The 13,907-nt window shown below is 36.4% G+C and overlaps 1 protein-coding gene across 1 annotated transcript in view; it reads right to left on the bottom strand.

Annotated features, from left to right (window-relative positions):
* Positions 1-13,907, bottom strand: part of LOC132142430 (parvalbumin, muscle-like) — a 45,426-nt gene that overhangs the window by 17,301 nt on the left and 14,218 nt on the right. The window lies entirely within an intron of this gene.

Here is a 13,907-nt window from a genome sequence, read left to right as displayed (position 1 = left end):
AGGGGCGGTTCTGATTTCTGTAGGAAGACTATTCCAAAGTTTCGGAGTGGCTACGGGGAATGCTTGATCACCCCTAGTCTTGAATCCGGTTCAACCACTAAAAGGAACCACTAAAAGGCGTAAATTGGCAGACCTAAGCGCTCTTGCAGGTTGGTGGTCTATCAACAGATCAGGGAGGTATGAGGGTGCTAAACCATTTAAAGACTTAAAAACCAATACGTTGAATTTTTTTAAAAAAAACTTTAAAATGAATCCTGTAGCACACATGTAACTAATGTGTAAAGACTGAAGGACAGGCGAAATATGCTCATGCTTTCCAGAACCCATCAGGACTCTGGCAACCGTATTTTTAACCATCTGAAGGCAGTTTAAGGAAGATTCACTGATCCCCAAATAAAGAGAGTTACAATAATCAACCCTTGTGGTGATAAAAGCATGGATTACTCTTTCAAAATTAGTAAAAGAAAGAAAGGACTTCATTTTTACCAGGCTTTCCAAAACTGATAGAAGCTTGACTTCACAACTTGGTATCAAGTTTAAGGCACTGTCCAACACCACACCCAGATTTTTCATGTACGGCTTTAGATAAGGTGCAAGAACAACAAGATTTTGATTTTGTATAAAGTGTGTTTGGGAAGGGATTAACACCACAATCTCTGCATTCACACTTAAAAAAAAAATTAGGGACAACCATGCTTTAACATCCAAGAGTCAGGCAGCCAAATAGTTATTAAAATGATTGAAATCATTATTTCAAAATGGCATTTTGTATTTTCTTTGAGTTATCTTTGTGTAATATTAAAATTAGTTTGATGATCTGAATCATTCAAGTGTGACAAATATGCAAACAATTAAAAATAAAAAAATAAATAAAAAACAGGAAGCAGGCAAAAACTTTTACATCAATGTAAGTGAAAAGTGAAGTGAAGTGAAAGTGACATGTGGCCAAGTATGGTGACCCATACTCAGAATTCGTGCATTTAACCCATCCAAAGTGCACACACAGCAGTAAACAAACACACCATGAACACACACCCAGAGCAGTGGGCAGCCATTTACGTATGCTCCGGCACCCGTTGGGGGTTTGGTGCTTTGCTCAAGTGCACCTCAGTCATGGTATTGAAGGAGAGAAAAATCCCTGTACATTCACTCCTCCCACCTACAATTCCCCCTGACCCGAGACTCGAACTCGCAATCTTTGGGTTAGGAGTCCAAATCTCTAATCATTAGGTCACAAAATGAACGTGGTTTGGATTCCAAAAGTTAATCACTGGTAATTACATTATATTTAAAATTGCTCCTATTCAGATTACAGTTACTTTTGTATATAAATTACATGTTACTAGAACAAAGGTAGTAAATTATTAATGTCACACTTCACTGCGGGTGGAACTCAGAAATATGGAGCATGATTAACAATCTTTTAATTTCTCGAAACACAAAAGGTAATCCAGCACAGGAGGAAGGAACATCACAGGTATGGACAATGTAGACCAGACAGAGGAGAGACGCAAAGACAGGAACACAATATTAGGGATAATTACTGCATGAAATGAGACAATGAAAATGGGACACAGAACACGTGGAGGGAAAAAACAACATAATAAGTCCAGAGGCGTGACAATTAATAATTAGATTTTCCCAAATTCTTGTTTTTTCTCTCAAGTTGTCCTTTCTAAAATTCTGTTGCTTTCATACATTTGGAGAGTCTTCCAGCTTTTCATCAACTCAAAAACCCCCTGCAGTTCATTCACAAACCCCAGTTTGTGAAAACTGTGGCATCATGGGTAATGTTTACTCCATAAATACTCTTCATGATGTTGATAAAGAATGGAATATATTTAAGGTCAAAAGTAATTTAAAGTAATCAAAAAATAGGAAATATCTTACTTTATATTAGGACTTATATTGGGCCTTTGAATAATGTTTTGGACTAAGGGGGTCAAAAAGACTGCAAAAAGATCACTGCTCTAAATAAAAGTGGCAAAAGGCGAAAATCCTTCACTTTTATGACCGATCAATGACATCAAACATGCATTTTTGATTGTATGAAGAATTACAATTAAAAATTTGTCATCACAAAACTATAATTTGGCTTCAAAAGACTTGGAATTTAGGATTCAAATCATATGAACAACATATATGACAATTTAATGGTAATAGCTTAGGGTCTTATACATTTTTTCTATTCTACAGAAAAAGAGCAGCTGAAACACTCACTTAAATAGCTATTTTAGTCTTCCACAGACAACAGAAAATAGCACAGCTTTGGTATTAAAGAATATAAACATTATTTTCTGAGTTAAATCATACAAAACTGTAGTCACACCAATTTTCTCACTGCAACTACAGTATGCTTTTATTTATTCTCCTATCACTGAACCAGTGATTTCATGCACCCTTCGAACTATTAATGCTCTGTAAGAAAAGCTTTAGACTTAATCTGATCTAGATTTCATCTCAGAGTCTGTGAAAGCAGCCTGGCAAGCACCCTTCCACCTAGTGTTTGAACAAAACTCACTTTTAAACCTCAGTTGTGCGTCGGGTCGTTAAACTCGTGCTGTTCAGAGAAACCGCATTGCGGCTGGGAGTCCAATTTTGCTCAAGGTGAAAGATCCCACGAGCCGGGAATGTCAGATCGTCATTACCGTCAATTACATGGGCTACGGGGCACGGATGCTCACGGAGAACTGTGTGCGTGTCTGTAGTCCTGCGGTTAAGACTGGTTAACACCCTTCAGTGCATTTCTCTTCTGTTAATGATGTAGAATTATCCAAACCGCACTAGACTCGGGGGAAGGAGGCATAAAACTAAGCCACACTTTTGGCCTTTTCACACTTTAAAATGTTAACCCAACCATTGAAGAACCTTTAAGTGAATAGTTTTTAAAAGAGCCATGTTTTTCTTAGTGTGAAGAACATTTTAATAATCTAAAGAACCTTTTGTTGAATAGAAAGGTTCCATGGATGTTAAAGGTTCTTCATAGATCCATTTTTTTTTTAAGTATGTTGAGTTACTGAGTGAAAAGCCCCTTTAAAAACCCCATAAAATGACAGATAGGCTCAATTGTATTTCCTATTAATACAGGAAGTTTGGGAAATAATGTGTAGGATGAGTCATCAACATTTTTTGGTCCAATTTCCCAGAAGCAAAAGGCCATATAACTTCTAAATGTGTGTCAGCTAAAAGTGCATTTTGTCAACTTTTGAGTACACTAGCTTATAAGTGCGTCTTGTCTGTCCTGTCTTTGTTTAATGTGTCTTTGTCTATTTTGTGCCTGAGGTGAGCACATGGCCATGTCTTTGTTTGTGTTAGCCATGTGCTCCTCTCGTCCTGCCTCCTCATTTTCAATCACCACGCTCCCTTGTTTGTCCAATTGTGTTCACCTGCTCCTTGTGTGCACTGCTCCTTTTATATTGTGTTCATTTCCCTCTTGTCTTTGCTGGTTCATTTACTGTGTGCCTTGCTGTGTCTTCAGTCTTGTTAGAGCTTGCTATTCAGTATATTGCAGGGGTGGTGAACTCTGGTCCAGGAGAGCCACAGTCCTGCAGAGTTCAGCTTCTACCCTGATAAAAACTGCCCTGCCTGTAGCTTCCTAGTAACCCTTCAGGCCTTGATTAGCTTGTTCAGGTGTGTTTGATAAGGGTTGAATTCTTGTTGTTGTTCCTGTGTTTAGTCTATAGTCTATTTCCAGTCTTTATGGTTTAGTTCTTTGTTTTAGTTCTTGAATCTTTTGATTTTGTCCTTTTATTTTTTCTAGTTTTTAGCAAGTTTGCTGTCTTGTCTTTATTTATATTTTGTAATTGTAGTCATTTATTCCTAGCTTTTTTAGTGGTGGGCAGAGCGAGGCTTCATGAAAAAATGAAACAGTCGACGCATGTGCCGAGGCTTCAAAACAATTCGTCCCCCGTCTCTTAAAAGTGGTCATTTTGAACTATTTGTCTTAAACAGCATTAACAGCGAATCGGTTTAGTGAACTGAATTTTCCCAAATTCTTGTTTTTTCTCTCAAGTTGTCCTTTCTAAAATTCTGTTGCTTTCATACATTTGGAGAGTCTTCCAGCTTTTCATCAACTCAAAAACCCCCTGCAGTTCATTCACAAACCCCAGTTTGTGAAAACTGTGGCATCATGGGTAATGTTTACTCCATAAATACTCTTCATGATGTTGATAAAGAATGGAATATATTTAAGGTCAAAAGTAATTTAAAGTAATCAAAAAATAGGAAATATCTTACTTTATATTAGGACTTATATTGGGCCTTTGAATAATGTTTTGGACTAAGGGGGTCAAAAAGACTGCAAAAAGATCACTGCTCTAAATAAAAGTGGCAAAAGGCGAAAATCCTTCACTTTTATGACCGATCAATGACATCAAACATGCATTTTTGATTGTATGAAGAATTACAATTAAAAATTTGTCATCACAAAACTATAATTTGGCTTCAAAAGACTTGGAATTTAGGATTCAAATCATATGAACAACATATATGACAATTTAATGGTAATAGCTTAGGGTCTTATACATTTTTTCTATTCTACAGAAAAAGAGCAGCTGAAACACTCACTTAAATAGCTATTTTAGTCTTCCACAGACAACAGAAAATAGCACAGCTTTGGTATTAAAGAATATAAACATTATTTTCTGAGTTAAATCATACAAAACTGTAGTCACACCAATTTTCTCACTGCAACTACAGTATGCTTTTATTTATTCTCCTATCACTGAACCAGTGATTTCATGCACCCTTCGAACTATTAATGCTCTGTAAGAAAAGCTTTAGACTTAATCTGATCTAGATTTCATCTCAGAGTCTGTGAAAGCAGCCTGGCAAGCACCCTTCCACCTAGTGTTTGAACAAAACTCACTTTTAAACCTCAGTTGTGCGTCGGGTCGTTAAACTCGTGCTGTTCAGAGAAACCGCATTGCGGCTGGGAGTCCAATTTTGCTCAAGGTGAAAGATCCCACGAGCCGGGAATGTCAGATCGTCATTACCGTCAATTACATGGGCTACGGGGCACGGATGCTCACGGAGAACTGTGTGCGTGTCTGTAGTCCTGCGGTTAAGACTGGTTAACACCCTTCAGTGCATTTCTCTTCTGTTAATGATGTAGAATTATCCAAACCGCACTAGACTCGGGGGAAGGAGGCATAAAACTAAGCCACACTTTTGGCCTTTTCACACTTTAAAATGTTAACCCAACCATTGAAGAACCTTTAAGTGAATAGTTTTTAAAAGAGCCATGTTTTTCTTAGTGTGAAGAACATTTTAATAATCTAAAGAACCTTTTGTTGAATAGAAAGGTTCCATGGATGTTAAAGGTTCTTCATAGATCCATTTTTTTTTTAAGTATGTTGAGTTACTGAGTGAAAAGCCCCTTTAAAAACCCCATAAAATGACAGATAGGCTCAATTGTATTTCCTATTAATACAGGAAGTTTGGGAAATAATGTGTAGGATGAGTCATCAACATTTTTTGGTCCAATTTCCCAGAAGCAAAAGGCCATATAACTTCTAAATGTGTGTCAGCTAAAAGTGCATTTTGTCAACTTTTGAGTACACTAGCTTATAAGTGGCCTCAAAGTCATCAGACGTGGACTAAAAGCTACAAAAACCCCATTCTGATTTCATGGGGCCTTTAAAATGCATTAATGACTGAAAGAATTATATGTCTTCAGATGATAAAACAAATAATCTACTATATAAACTTAAATGTGAAAGTATTCTGTCATTATTTACTCACCCTCATGTTATTCCAGTCCTGTATGACTCTTTGTTTTCTGTGGAACATAATAGAAGATATTTTCAAAAACGTTGGGGTCCAAATAACAATGCATGGACAAAAAACCCTGGGACATTTTTCCAAAATATTTTCTTTGTTTATCTGCAGAAGAAAGTAAGTCATGAGGGTGAGTAAATGATGATGACACTCTCATTTCTGGGTGGACTATCTCAGGGCCCCTTTAGATATTAAGCTTTATTCCTAACTCCTGTATAAGTGTTGTACTGATGCTGCATTAACATTAGAGACAAGTTCATTGATCCGTGCCAGAATGTTCAGCACTGCTCCGATTTATCCACTCAGGAATAGAAAGCACAGCTTGATTCAGGTGTGTCTGTGCAAAGACGGCGTTCTGTCCTTGTCAGACAGATTGTGGATCTCTTACAGGACTCTAAGAGGTCTGGGATGCCTTCTGCTAAACCAGGACATTCACACCCAGAACACATTCAGTTGCTGATCAACTTAGTGGCTGTTAGCATGTGTGTGTGAGAGAAAATAAACAGACCATATGCTATTAAGCTTTTTTTAATGCTATGGATGCACATGTGAAACTTTTATATTTGTGCTGCAGTCTAACACAAGTCATAGGGGTTACACCAGAAATACAATTTTTTTTTGTGCTATATAAACATACTGTACTTTTCAATCCTGAAAACCTCTTAATCAGTCCGAAAATACTTGGATGGAAATGGGAAAAATGACTAATTATAAAATTGTTGGATTGCTGGCATGAAAATTTATCTGAGACGTCTGCCCTCAACACCGAAAAGCTTATATTTTCTTGTTACCTCAATGCTCTATATAAATTGGATACAAAAAAAAGAAAAAGAAAAGAAAAGGTCACTGCACACCGTTCATAGAACACATCTTCAAGAATGTGTATTAGGACTCAAGGACCTTAATAAAAAATGCATTGCTTTTGATGAGAATGCATTGTTTACACTTTGGCACCCTTCAACCTCCAAATATTCTTAAAGATTTATACACAGACAGACAGACGGACGGACAGATTTTGCAGTAAATTGTAATATTAATATTACAAATTGTCAATTGCCTTCATTTTGCTATATCCTACATGTTTAGAGTCATGTACTGTTTTAAAATATTTATATGTATTTTTTTTATACATATATACATTTAGGATGGCTAGATAAACCACTGCTGAGTTGGGTCAGTAAATGATTTTTCCATATTGCTTCTACTGCAGAGCACAAGTTTGAGAAACACAGGAATATTCTCTCATCAATTATGGATGGAGGAAGGAGGAGAGGTGCCATGGAACAAGGGATGTGGTTTTCTCGGGATGGTAAAAATAAAGACACAATAAAATGACTTCGAAAGAAAGGCCTGTATTTCCTACACATAATGAAACAACTCTGAGCTTGAGGTCCATGGAATGAGAACACATTCAACAAAAGTAAATGACTGGGGAACAAAGAGATGGTAAAATTGAGAAATTCATAATAAGATTTTTTATTTACAGATTTTTTTTTTTAATTTGAGTATGAGAGAGCATTTTTCTTAATGTGTGTATGTGTGCTTAGAGATAAGGGCTCAGAAGAAGAACAAACCTTGCTCTCCAGTGAAAGAGACTGGGAGGAGAAAGAGAAACAGGCTATGGGGTATTTCGGTCTTAAAGAAAAGGAAGATTTAAAAAAAGATTGAAATATCTTCGGGCTATAAAGTGTGTTTGCATCAAGAAGGTCTACAATTCCTGAAGAAACATCTCTCTATGAAGAAAATGTCTCTATGGCAGCTTACAGGAATGGAAGTTTGCATGGGACCACAGGAATATTTTGGGCCAATCACCAAAGCTGTAAATGTGTTCTGACTAATCATTTTGGAACTTTAGGAATAGAAACGTTCTGGGGTGTGTTTCCTGTACAACATAACTCACTGCTTAACTATATGAAATATTGTTTCTTGCACAGAATAATAAAAAAATAGGTATTAGTGAGTTTTTATCTTACAATTCAGACTTTTTTTTCTTGCAACTGTGTTTCTCACAACTCAGAATTGCCAGATTACATATTGCCATTTTGAGTTTAAATTTCCCTTTTCTTTCCCATTCTGAGATTGTATTCTATTTCTGAGTTTATATCTTGCAAACCTGACTTTCTTTCCATAACTGCAAGAAAAATGTCAGAATTACGATATAAAAAGTCACAAATATCATTGCTTTCTTTAAATCCCATGGTGAAAATAAGCTTCCATAACAATATAGTACTTCACTGTAGAAAATAACTAATTACTTGCTATTTTTTTCTCCAGAAAATGTAGTGACATGATTGCACCTCCACTGCTTGAAACATGTTTGTCCAGTAAATGTAATTTTTGACATTATGTGCACATGGTGGAGTAATAAACTGATTCTTTTAATGTCAGATTATTAGTTATTTTACACTAATAAGATGATGGCAAATGATTTGCAGATCCTGAGCACCAACTTCGTTACTATTAATAAGTGTCAGGGTCCTGCCCTGACGCGTCTTGTCTGTCCTGTCTTTGTTTAATGTGTCTTTGTCTATTTTGTGCCTGAGGTGAGCACATGGCCATGTCTTTGTTTGTGTTAGCCATGTGCTCCTCTCGTCCTGCCTCCTCATTTTCAATCACCACGCTCCCTTGTTTGTCCAATTGTGTTCACCTGCTCCTTGTGTGCACTGCTCCTTTTATATTGTGTTCATTTCCCTCTTGTCTTTGCTGGTTCATTTACTGTGTGCCTTGCTGTGTCTTCAGTCTTGTTAGAGCTTGCTATTCAGTATATTGCAGGGGTGGTGAACTCTGGTCCAGGAGAGCCACAGTCCTGCAGAGTTCAGCTTCTACCCTGATAAAAACTGCCCTGCCTGTAGCTTCCTAGTAACCCTTCAGGCCTTGATTAGCTTGTTCAGGTGTGTTTGATAAGGGTTGAATTCTTGTTGTTGTTCCTGTGTTTAGTCTATAGTCTATTTCCAGTCTTTATGGTTTAGTTCTTTGTTTTAGTTCTTGAATCTTTTGATTTTGTCCTTTTATTTTTTCTAGTTTTTAGCAAGTTTGCTGTCTTGTCTTTATTTATATTTTGTAATTGTAGTCATTTATTCCTAGCTTTTTTAGTGGTGGGCAGAGCGAGGCTTCATGAAAAAATGAAACAGTCGACGCATGTGCCGAGGCTTCAAAACAATTCGTCCCCCGTCTCTTAAAAGTGGTCATTTTGAACTATTTGTCTTAAACAGCATTAACAGCGAATCGGTTTAGTGAACTGACGACTTATAACGTATATGTTGAGCTCGTTATTCCACAATGTGGGTTGGGGGGAGTGATTAGTGTTGTTGTCAGAACCTGTCACCTTAGGTTCGAGTCCCGGGTGAAGCTTGTATATAATTATAATACATATTTGAAAGTTGTGTTTTTATTGTTCTGTTCTTTTAACTTTGCATCTCTCTGACAACTAAATGGACTCTTTGTGAATGTTATTTTAGTCATGGAAAAAAATTGCATTAATAAAAGACATCAAGCCATAACACCTGGCATTTTTTACATATACAGATTTTTTTTAAAAAATATTAATTGTTTTGCTCCACTTTTCTACTTTGCTGGAAGAGTTAGGTTAAGACAGATGTGTCATTGTGTGGTTTGTTCCCGACCCTGCTGATCAAAAGCATATTCGGGTCTCTAAACACTTGTGAAATGCCCCGATGCTTTGAATCGCCTTAGTCATGTGCCATGGGTGTTTTGAATCACACTTTGGAGCAGTGTTACGAAACATCTGTGCTTTGGGATCTCGACACTGCGTCAAAACGTCAATTTCGCGTCAGCCATCCCTTTCTTTTTCTTATTGTTATCCTTTAGTTTTCATAAGTTCCAGTTAATTATTTTTAGTATTTAAGTTTTACTTTTGTTTTTCAGTTGTATTTCTTGTTTAATCTCCCTAGTCATAGTTTTGCAAGTTTTTACTTTTGATCTATGTCAATCTCTTGTCTCCCCCGTTGTCTTGTCTTTGTATGTGTCTGTCGTGTTGGTTCGTGCCTTGCTTCCTGAGTCCTCCCTGGTCGCTGATTCTTCTGACCGGACAGACATTTAGGTCCTACAAGAGTTACCATTCCTAGGGCCAAGCCTGTGGTTCCTTAAAGTGCTACGTAGTCCCCTTTTGCCACAGAGTCTGGAGCTACCCCCGTCCCCAACCAGACAGTTCTCCTGTTGTGTGCCCTGCCCTATTGTGTGGGCTGTCTTCCTGCCTCGTCCTTTTGTGTTCAGATTTTTGTTAATAAACTCTGTTCCCCCCCGTTCATTCTGCATCTGGGTCCTCCCTTGCCAAGCCGTGACAAATAAGCAGCAAATTAGAAGTTTATTGAGGCGAAAGCCATAGTTAATGGTTTATTAATAGCGAGAATTGGACCTTAAAATAAAGTGTGACTGAACGTTCACATTCCTAAAGTTTTCACTAGCAACCACCCATAAACTTAATGGCTGAAGGTCAATTTTACACTCACGAAAAAAATTCAAAATGTATTTGTGATGTATGTGGTGGCCGTAAAATAAAAATATTCAGCAAAGCAACTTCTGAATGGCTCTTTTTTCATTAAGATGGTATAGTTATAGCATCTACCAGCAGGGGCTCACTGGACTAGACCAACCGGCCGAAACTTGACACCTTGCAAAAAACAGGCAATAGACTTCAAGAAGCAGAGGCCAAAGATGAAATAGCTTTGGGTAAACAAAAAATGTATGTATATGTATATATATATATATATATATATATATATATGCCTAATGCGTCAACAGGAGTGATAGCTTTGCCAGTTTCCTCTTTCTCAAGCTCAGTCTTGCATGAGTCTCATTGCATGCTGCAGGATTCCCACAATGCATCACTGCCTCAGGGCAATATGCTCATCCAACTAGCTCTGCCGTCCACACACACTCCATTTATCCTTTCATCTGTCCATTCATGCTGTTAAATTATTATTCATGCTTCACACTAAGAACTCCTTTTTGAGTTTGTGTTTACACACAAAAAAAGCATCTCTTGTTCACTTGAAGGACAAATCAAAAAGGATTTTCTTTGAATTTTAATATTTATTTTAAATTATTATTGTAACTCGTAACCTGGAGAGCTTTAGTGCTTCAGTAAATTCCACTTATACATACATAAATCACCTGTAGACACACACACACACTTCTGTTAGACTGACCTTTGAGTTCAGCTTGTCTTCTATTGCTGGATTCAGAAGTTCAAATCTAGAACTAGACCTGGTGCATTGAAGATCACGCTTCAAAAATGCGTTTGTAATACCTGTGTGTGTCTGTGTGTGTGTGTGTGTCAAAATATCAATGATTTGACCTTTGGTGATATTACAGGCAGTGTTGGGGAGTAACTAGTTACATGTAACGGCGTTACGTAATTTAATTACAAAATTATTGTAACTGTAATTAGTTACAGTTACTACGAAAAAATGAGTAATTAAATTACAGTTAGCCTACTTATGAAATTTTTAACGATTACAAAGGGGATTACATTTGAATGTTTACACAGATCCACATACAGTTTTAGCTGATTTATTTCCCAAATTGCACTGACTATTCTGAGACATACCGCCCTAATAATTTCCGGGATGCGGAAACACAGTCTGGTTCCTAGAATCCAGTCATAAAAACGGAATGCCTAACGCGGACGGAATATGCCACATTTTGGATGACTAAATCAAAAGTAGGTCAGTACACTTGAATCAAAACATGACATGGACTAGTGTCTGTGAATATAAAGCCCCAAAAATGCAATATATGACTTCCACATTCTGCGTGTCTGTGGAAATCAGGCGCGGACTGGACACCGGGAGAACCGGGACAATTCCCGGTGACCTCGCAGCCGATTTTGCCCCACTATTTAATATCATTATTGTATAATTGCCTGCCGAATGTACTAAAGCGATCATTTGCGAATCTGCCATTTGATATTTAAATCTCTAATAAATCATGAAGTGTTAGTCATGACTCGCGCGCTCTCCGCTCCTCCGCCAAACGGTTTGGATCAGACTCAGAGTAATCAATGAGAGAGAGAGAGAGAGAGAGAGAGAGAGAGAGAGAGAGAGAGAGAGAGAGAGAGAGAAAGAGAAAGAGAAAGAGAAAGAGAAAGAGAAAGAGAAAGAAAGAAAGAATAGAGTGGACAGCTGGAGCAGAGAAGCTGAACTACTGTTCAGGGTTTCAGGTCAGTTTCATCTGTAAGGATGCTTTTTTGTCTTTGTTTTTTTATTTATTTAATCAAGCAGCAGCACGTTGCTCACCAGTCATCACTCAAAATACTATATAAAGGACATCATTATTATCTGTTGTAATGTTACAGTAGTAATTTAGCTGAAAAAAATTCCGATTTTTTTTATAGGTTTAGGGGGAGCTACGACAGACAACAACAGAACCCTTACGAAAATTAACATTTTAATATTTAACTATAAATCCAGAGAAAATGGTTACTATTGTTTAACTGATAACCAAAAATGTAAAATTATTTTACAAATGTATTTATTTAAAAATAAATACAAATCCATTTGCAAAAAAAATAAACAAGGTTATTTTACTTTTATATAGTCTAATAAAAGCATGGTTAATTTTTGTAAGGGAAAAACATGGCTCGTGTACAGTATTAGGATTTTTCTATAAAGATATTGTAGTATTGTAGAGTATTGTATTGTAAAGTATAGTTTTGTTCAATCTTGAGTATTAAAGTCATGAGAGAGATGGATAACAGGGCAAAATAAAGAGCCTGAAGAGAAAAATGGAAGTGAAGGTGCCGTTCAGGAGAGAACTTTTAATTATTTTGCATGTCCCCAAATTAAAGATTTAAAATAGATAAAAAATAGTTTTGTCCATGAATTTGTTTGTATGAGTTTGAATTTTCCAGTCTGATTTTTTTTCCCACTCCGCCCCTCCTGTAAATTAATGGCAAAGACATGGTTTCATTTACTACACATAGGCCTACTAGTGTTTTCAACCCCTGCCACCTCAATATAGGAGTAAACGAGCACATAAACACAATTTCTAGAACTGCTCTGTCTCTTCATGTGCATTTTACTTATTTTGAGAAAACTATCATCATATACAAAGAGACAGCAGTTTAAAAAAAACACCAATGTTTCAGTTTAGTACACAGAATACGTCACATGCTTATTAGATAAATGTATTTAAGTTGATGTATATGCTTTTATTTATTATTCTTTAATTTTCACAAATTTAGAAAAGTAATCAAAAAGTACTCAAAAGTAATTAGTTACATTACTTTAATAAAGTAATTGATAAAGTTACACTACTATTACATTTTAAACAGGGTAACTTGTATTCTGTAACCTATTACATTTTCAAAGTAACCTTCCCAACACTGGGGTGTCAAAAACACTTCAAGCTGTGGAGAAACACCTAAAAATAAAACACCTAAAAATATTTGGACACTTAAGTCACTTTTAAAAAAATTCAGAATTAGGAATGCACAGCAAATTTCAAAAATGAATTTAACTCCCTCTAAGTTAAAATTAACTCTTACCCAGAGTACATATAAAAAGCACTGGTAGAGTGTTAAATTAACACTTTTGACAGTGTTAACATTATTAACACTCTGACAGTGTTAACTAACAAACTCTTATGTAAACTATTAACACCAGAATGGATGATGAGGACACCAAAGTTGGTGTTCAAAGTTAAAACTCATGGATTAACTGGTTAACACTGCACCAGTGTTCATTTCAAAATATATAAAAAAAGAAACCCACAAAACAATACATGTTTACATTATTTACATTATTATTTATTTATTTTCCCTGCACCAAAATGTCTTCACTTTCAATGTTTTTAATACAAAACTGCAAACTTGTATGACCTTCAGGAACACAAAAGGTTATATTTTGAATAATCTACAGAAGAAATACATGGGACCACTCTGATGCTTTTGCATCTTTTTTAAGAGCTTGATATTGATTGGCATATACTGACATTATAATGACAAACAGGTTCAAGAAAAGAAAAGGACATACAGCATAAGAACAACACAAGGGTGAGTAAATGATGACTTAAAGGGTTAGTTCACCCAAAAGTGAAAACATCCCCATGATTTACTCACCCTTTAAGGCATCCAAGTTGTATATGACTTTTTTCTTTCAGAGGAATCT

This window comes from Carassius carassius, chromosome 1 (genome assembly GCF_963082965.1).
Source record: "Carassius carassius chromosome 1, fCarCar2.1, whole genome shotgun sequence".
In the NCBI taxonomy this organism is placed as follows: Eukaryota; Metazoa; Chordata; class Actinopteri; order Cypriniformes; family Cyprinidae; genus Carassius; species Carassius carassius.
Note: the sequence above shows the minus strand (reverse complement) of the source record. Positions and strands in the feature narration are given on the sequence as shown.